Source organism: Bidens hawaiensis, unplaced genomic scaffold (assembly GCF_021521415.1).
Source record: "Bidens hawaiensis isolate Kalapana, Puna unplaced genomic scaffold, B.hawaiensis_p1.1 tig00041264_1, whole genome shotgun sequence".
In the NCBI taxonomy this organism is placed as follows: Eukaryota; Viridiplantae; Streptophyta; class Magnoliopsida; order Asterales; family Asteraceae; genus Bidens; species Bidens hawaiensis.
In genome coordinates this window covers 132,595-140,301 of record NW_027497311.1, presented here as the reverse complement: position 1 = coordinate 140,301, position 7,707 = coordinate 132,595, and positions in this window count along the sequence as shown.

The following is a 7,707-nucleotide window of genomic DNA, read 5'->3' as shown; positions in this document are numbered from 1 at the left end:
CATCAAAAAAGGAAACAAACATATTGTATTAAGATTTTGAAAATTTTAACACTATTAACATTTTATAGAAATAATGACATGTTGAAATTTTTAAATATTTATTGGTATAAGAATTATAATATTAACAATTCAATGTTTAAAATTTGATTCTATAAATGTGAATATTTTGAGAATTTTGTATAATTTGAAAAATGTTTATACTGGAAACAAAAATACTTATATCATTTTCTTAGAGTATTCATCAATTTAAAACATTTATAACATGATATATAGATCCAACTTTTGAATAATCTAAGTTATTATAATAATAAAAGAGTTTGATAGAAATTACTCATGACAGAAAATAGTAATATATTTTAGGGTATATGAAACAAAAATTGATTTTTTTTGGTTAGATAAATGTATAATCAAATGTGAAACAATTTGAAATGGTTAACTTATCCTTATAGTTGACCAATATGAATAGTGTTTCATAGATTGAAATGAAAAGTTGCTAAACATATTTAGGTAAGGTCAATTTTACTTTTCTACACCTTTTGGAAGTTCAAAGAAATTCATATATCAAAAGAAGAAAACAAACAGAATGTATTAAGCTTTTTCAACACTACTCTAACTTTTTGAAAATAGTGAAAACTTGAAAATGTAAAAATCTACTTTTGGTAAAAAAAATTAAGTTTCTAATTTCTAAATATGTAAATCATTAAAAGTGAAGATCACCAATATATGAATGTTTAAAATTGAAAATATTACATTTTGTATAAATAATTTGAAATATTATGCAATTAGAAATTGAAAACAACAAATATGTACTTTTGAATGGAAATGGAAATTTGATTATACCTTGCCAGCATGCATCATATGAGAATTTGATTAGTGTCAATCTTGGTTGGAGTAACATAATGTCATATGTCAAGAGATGTAAAATGAATCAATCAAACAAATGTAACTCATAATCAAAATAAATAGAATATATAAAAATAAATAAAACATGAAATAAAACACATTAATCAATGAAGAAGATGACTTATTGTTTGAACAATTAGACATGAAAAACATAATATTGAAGCCATATCTCAATCCGGATTCCAGCAAAATTGATGTGTAACATCCTACTTTCGATAAAATAAATAAAGGAAATTTGGTTTGTTATTAACGTGTCGTGTATCAGTTTAGCTAAATAAGCTATAAGAGAGTGGGCTTGGACATTAAAAGATGGAATAAGAGGTGGAATGGGCCTTAGGTCCACAGGCTTAAGGGAGTATAAATACCCCTTAAACCTAATCATTTCTATTCTCATCAATATCTATACTATAGCCTGCACCTTCAAAACACACACAAACACTCTCCTATATCTCGAGCCAAGATCCAAAGGTGAAACCCCGAGCTTGTTGGTGCTAGAACGTCGTAACGAGCCAAAACCGAAATCAAACTTAGATCGTGTTCGTGAAAACGATTCGTTAAAGGTACGTTTATAACGGAAACTTGTTCGTTTATGTTTGATTCGTTTAAGAAATCCTAGATCTATATGAATATGGTAAACACGAATCAAACGAACTGATTCACAGTGAAATCCATTAACATTTGTTAGGTTAATCGATGTTATGATGAACCGTAAAAATCAATCAAAACACCTTTTAAACACGAATGTTTGGCCGATTGGATACTTGGGGTTTGTTAGCGTTGCTAGTACGAGGCTATTGATGCTAGTTTTATGTTGTTTCATGGTGATTTGGGGTCTAATGGCCATTCCCGTTTAGTTGACTGACAGGTGTTCTTATCAATTTTGACTTTGACCTCTGAGTCAAAGTTTTGGATAAGATTTGATGCTCATTCGTTATGCTGAATGAATCATTGGTCATTCGTTAGAAAACCATAGCGAATAGGATACATTCGCGTGTCTTCATGACAAATGAACCCTTTATCCGTCTTAATGAACTAACGAATTCCACTCATCATTCGTTATTTACCCATTCGCCATAATTAGGACAACGAATCAAGTCATTCATTACATCTGTATGCTCCGGTAACGAATGAGCCTCCCATTCGTCGTATGGTAAGCACGAATGGCCATAGCCATTCGTTGTGCACTCATTCGTCCCATACAACCATTCGTTATAACGAATGGAACCATTCGTCATAACGAATGTGATAACGAATGAGGCTTAATAAGAGGCTATTCGCTATAACGAATGAGTTAGCGAATTAATTAATAGTTTAGAATTCCGATGAAATTTGTGTTAAATAATAGTTTAACCCCAGCCAGGGGCTCTGCCGCTTGGACCCCGCTAGGGGATGCCGCCCCTAGAACCCTGTTCCCAGGGGCGCTGCCCCCAGTCCCCCGTTCATTGAGGGTTATATTAAACTAGAAATATGATATGGTTAGGGATAGGTAATTGATACGTTTAATTGTTATACATTTGGCTGCGCTCAGTTAAGGAAAGGAGTTACCATTAACTCTGAAAGGAACCGAGCTCAGGTGAGTTTCTAGCCCCATTTCCTTGTTATGTTTTCGGGGTTGTGTGCATACTCAATGTGAATGTTAATACACTTACCTTAAATGGTAAGTGTATGCTATGATGATTGATGTGATAATATGGTATGAATGTGATAAATGAATGCTTGTCGGTGCGTGAACGATCTTCAGATATTGCGCGTATCGTCAGGGAAAGTAATGTGTAGTATATCTAATATGAGATAAGTCTATATGAAAGTATGTAATGAAATGAGTATGTACGAAAGTATGTTTATATAAGGAAAGGTATGTATGGTTATCGGATGGATGGAATGTATGTTTAAAAAGGGAACAAACCCTAATAATATTTGCGAATGTATGGAACATACCCTAATAATATCTGTGAATGTAGGGAACAAACCCTAATAATATCTGCAAATGTAGGGAATAGACCCTAATAATATCTACGAATGTAGGGAACAGATCCTAATAATATCTACGAATGTAGGGAACATACCCTAATAATATCTGCGAATGTAGGGAACAGACCCTAACAATATCTGGGAAGGTTATAGGGTGAAATGCTCTTTAGAACGTATATGTACGGATGAAAGTATGTATGTATGTATGAAAGAAAGGTAATAGGCTAAGTATGAATATGTATCTTCGGATACGTATATATATATGTAAGTATGTGAATGTATTGTATGATGCCTGATTAACTAGAACTCACTCAGCGTAGCTGACTTTTAGTATACACGTAGGTGAATAGGTTAAGGCTGTTGGCTTGAGCGAAGACACATGGCCTTGGACTGAAGACATTGGCATCTTGAGAAAAATGTTTATGATATTATTATGATTTTTAATTTATTTTGAAAGACAAAAGATGTTTAATTTGGAAAGATTTGAATGATTTTGTAATATATGTTTGAAGATTATTATTCTGCGAAAAGTTTTAAATTAGATATTTAGAACTGTGTTTATAAGTAAATCCAACGCCAAAGTAGGACACCGAGACCGGGGCTTACATGATGTGTACTTGCAAAATGTTGAAAATAATTTTGGAAAGTAAATAGAATTCACTAATGTAGACAATTTTTAATTAAATAATAAATAATAAATATTATATGTGAAGAGTCCAACAGTACCTGATAATCTTCATCTTCATCTTCATCTTCATAGTTGATATACATAAATATGTAGCAATCTGAAAAAATAAGATAAATATAGATAAATTAAAGGTTAAAAACAAAAATAGATGCTAAACGAATCAATTACACAAATGTAACTCATACTATAAAGAAATAGGATGTTATAAAAATAAATAAGACATTAAATAAAAATATTAATCAATGAAGAATATGACTTACTATTTGAACAATTAGATATGAAAAGCATAATATTGAAGCTATATCCAATCCAGATTCCAGCTAAATTGATTTGTACTTACGAAACAATGAAAATAATTTTGGAAAGTAAATAAAATTCAAAAATTTAGACAAGTGTTAATTAAATAATAAATATTAAATATGAAGAGACCAACAATACCCATAATTTTCATCTTCATACTTGTTGTACATGAACATATTAATAATCTGAAAAAATAACATAAATACAGATAAATTAAAGGTTAAAAAACAAAAAATAGAAGCTAAGAAAACACAATTTTGCTACAGTTTTAACAAAAATTAATTTCACTCATCTTCAATAAAGCCGACTAACGCAGGCTTAAATGAATTGACGATAAATTTGCCATAAATAATTGAAAATGTACACACGGTGTACAATCAATTTCAAAATTAGAACATACGAACAACAAATTTAGGGATATGATTGACATATACATATTCAAGGTCACCTTGAACAGTGGGGCTTGACGACGGCGGAGATGATTTTTCGGCAACAATTCGAAAATGAAGACATCTGGAACTGGAGAAGATGATTTGTCACAGCATAGTAAGAGATGTGTGATTTAGAAGATCTTCAATAACACACAATTTAGGGATCGTGGAGAAGAGAGAAAGGAAGAATCAGTTGAAGATTGGAAGAAATGAGGTTAGGGTATGAATGCATAGTGATGGTAACAATTAAATAAACTAGGTTCAAGAAAATGTGAAACGTGGCTGCCTATCTTTTGAACATAATATCAAATTAAACCTTCTGCTGACACGTGTCCTGGAGGAATGTGGGGGTGACACTTGTCAGAAACTGTTTTCATTTATTATATATAGAGATAGAGATAATATAACCTATACCAACATATTCATAAATGATACTCTAACTTGAGAGTTGAGAAATATGAAGAAACAAAACAAGAAACAATAATTTTATACTTGTTTTCTCTTCAACTTGGTTCACATCTTTAATTATAGGAGAACGAGGAAATATGTATTCTTTGTGACCAAATCATATGTAAATTAATAATTATTTTGCAACATGTTTGTAATTGTTGCTACAACGAGTATATCAAACAATGAGAGTATGGCGGTTCAAGAGTGTGATCATATCGAAGCTTCCTAACCTGCTAAGAATCAAAGAAAACACGACCGGTTAGTCTCACCGCAGGAGGGGGCCTTCTACGATCAACCTCTATCATGGGAATCATTGATTTGATACAAAAGAGATTGTAGGAATATAAAGAGAGAGTTTAGAGAGAATAAAGGGAATGAGAATGAATAATACCTTTGGTGGAGTGTCCTATTTATAGGCAGTTAAGAAGCTTCTCTAGTGAAGCTGAAAATTCTTAAGTAGAAAAGGTCAGCCCTCCTTTTAGCTCATGCAGACTGGACATATGCCATTTCTTTGTAACATGCACTCAACTTTTATATTTTCTTGTAGTTGCTTTTACTTTGTGGCAGGTGTCAGCTTTTGGATAGTTGTAAGTTTTTCTGAAGTTACTGTAGCATGAGCTTCTTTATAAACTTAGGAAACTTGTTGGGCAAGTGTCAAGCTTCCCATTTGGAAGCTTATGCTTGCCGTTCTTTTATTCCTAAGCTTCCTAGCTTGTGAGTTGCTTCTCTATTATTAAGCTTGTGGGTGAGTAAGGGTACCCACGTCATCAGCCCCCCAGTCAGAAGTATTCATATTGTAATGGTGAAAGCTTGTGACTCAACTCTTTTTCGTTATGTTTCCCCCTGGGTGTTTAATGCGTTTAGTCTCTGCGGCATGCCTCTTCATAGACCAAAGCATTACCCATTTTACTGTGTTGGGCTTCGTTATGGGGGAGCCCAAGAGCTGGAAAATGTTTCCTTGACTTGTGGTCTGGAAGCTAAACAACCTTAGCGCTTAGTTTGTAAAGCATTAGGGTGGAAGCTTTATAGTGATATGTAGGTTGTTATTATTTTTATCAGTTTTGACGACTACTGCCCGCTGCACATGACCGATTAAGCCTGTGTGTCAGGGAGTCATTATAAGGCTGCCGGTTACACTTTTGGCCTAGTTCAATCCGGAACTTCCACATATCCCTATCTTTTGGGATTTGAATTTCAAAAACCATCTTATAAGTTGTGAAACCGCCATTAATCACATTTTATCTTTGTTTTCCCCTTATTCCTTCCTTATAACTTCTCCTTTTTATCCGGTGATCACTAATTTTGACTTCTCCTTTCCAAATATAAACCATTTTCCTTCCTTTCTTTGCCATTCATGGGTTCCAAAAGTGACATGGCTACCCAGTTTTCAGAATTGACTCAGGTAGAACTTGATTGACTTTGTTTGGACTACGGGATTGGGGCTGAGTTAAAGCCTAAACTGCCTAATCCTTCTACTCTCATTTCAAGCCGTCCGAAAGGTAAAATTTCTCTTTACACTTGATACTTTGATCAATCGAATCTTCGATATCCTTTTTCAAAGTTTTTTCTGAGCCTTTTGAAATATCATGGTGTTTGCCTTGGGCAATTGGCTCCTGTTGGTGTAGCGAGAGTTCTGCATTTTGAGATTGTGTGTCGTTCTTTGGGTTATGAACCTTCCTTGCCCATGTATTGGCGATTCTTTCAGCTTACAAAGAATGGGAACTGGTATACTGTGGAAAATACCCGATGCGAGATTGGGTTGATTTCGAGTAATGTTGGGCTTACTTATCCTTGGAAGGATAAGTTCTTTTTTGTGTCGGATTCTATTTTGCCTTACCTCCAGTCTGGAGGAAGCATGATCTTACTTTGAACATTCCCAAGCCAAAGTCCAAGGAGCTTGATGCTACCTTCCTCAAGAGCCTTCGATCTGTGTGCTGTAAACTATGACCTTTACCGGAGGAGTTTCTAGTCTACCTAGGCCTAAGTACTAAGTGACCCAATCCTCATACCGAACCCAATATTTTCATGAATGATAAAGGTGTGTTACATGTTTGTTTTTAATCTTATTTTTCCATTTAGGTCTGACCTTCGCCTTCCTTGCTGCAAAGATTAGTGCTACGAAGTTTCTTTCACTTGAAGATTATTCTGTTGCTACTTTTGTGTCTGCTAAGGTTGGCCAGGTCATCTCAACGTTGTTGAAAATACCAAAAAGTTTCGTCAGTCTTGTGATCATGAGTCTACCTCCACCTTTTCTGGCCTTCCTCCTAAAAGTAACGTTAGAAAGGTTGCTTCTACTCATGCTCGGAGTAGCAAGAGATTCAAAGGAACATATGTTCCCAGCTCCAATGTTAATGATCCTTTTGAATTGGATGATGATGCTGCTCTCGTTGCTTCTATCACCAGCTTTCCTCCTAGTGGTGCGGAGAAGCTTTCCAGAAGCCTATCTTCTTCACCGTTGAAGGTGCCTTCCAAGCCTTCTGTTTCTAAGAAGGTTCCTCAGGCTGCTGCTAAGAAGCCTATCCCTACAGCTGTTGAGAAGAAGGTGGAGAAGAACAAAGAGCCTATTGGCAAGAAGGTGGAGGGTAACAAAGAACCTACTAGTGTGAAGCCTCCCACTGCTGAAACTATTGTGGTGGAGAAATAAAAAAGGAAAGGTGTTGCTGGTCACTCAGAAGGTATTAATAATCCTGAATCGACTTCTATTTTTGTTCCATCTTTGGGGGTACGTTATTGCGATACGTTATTTGCTTGCCTTTGTTCCTGAGGGTGTGGGACGATGGAGTTATGCCCCATTGGAAATCAAGAAGTTTTAGGAAGAGAATCTATAGTTAAAAGGTGCCTTGGTTGAGGCGAATGAGAAGGTTGTGACCTTGACCTCTCATGAGCTTGCTATTGCCAAAGTTTCTACGGAGGATGAGCGGAGCTAGGTAGAAGCTTATGCCAAAGACCTTTATGAACATCGTC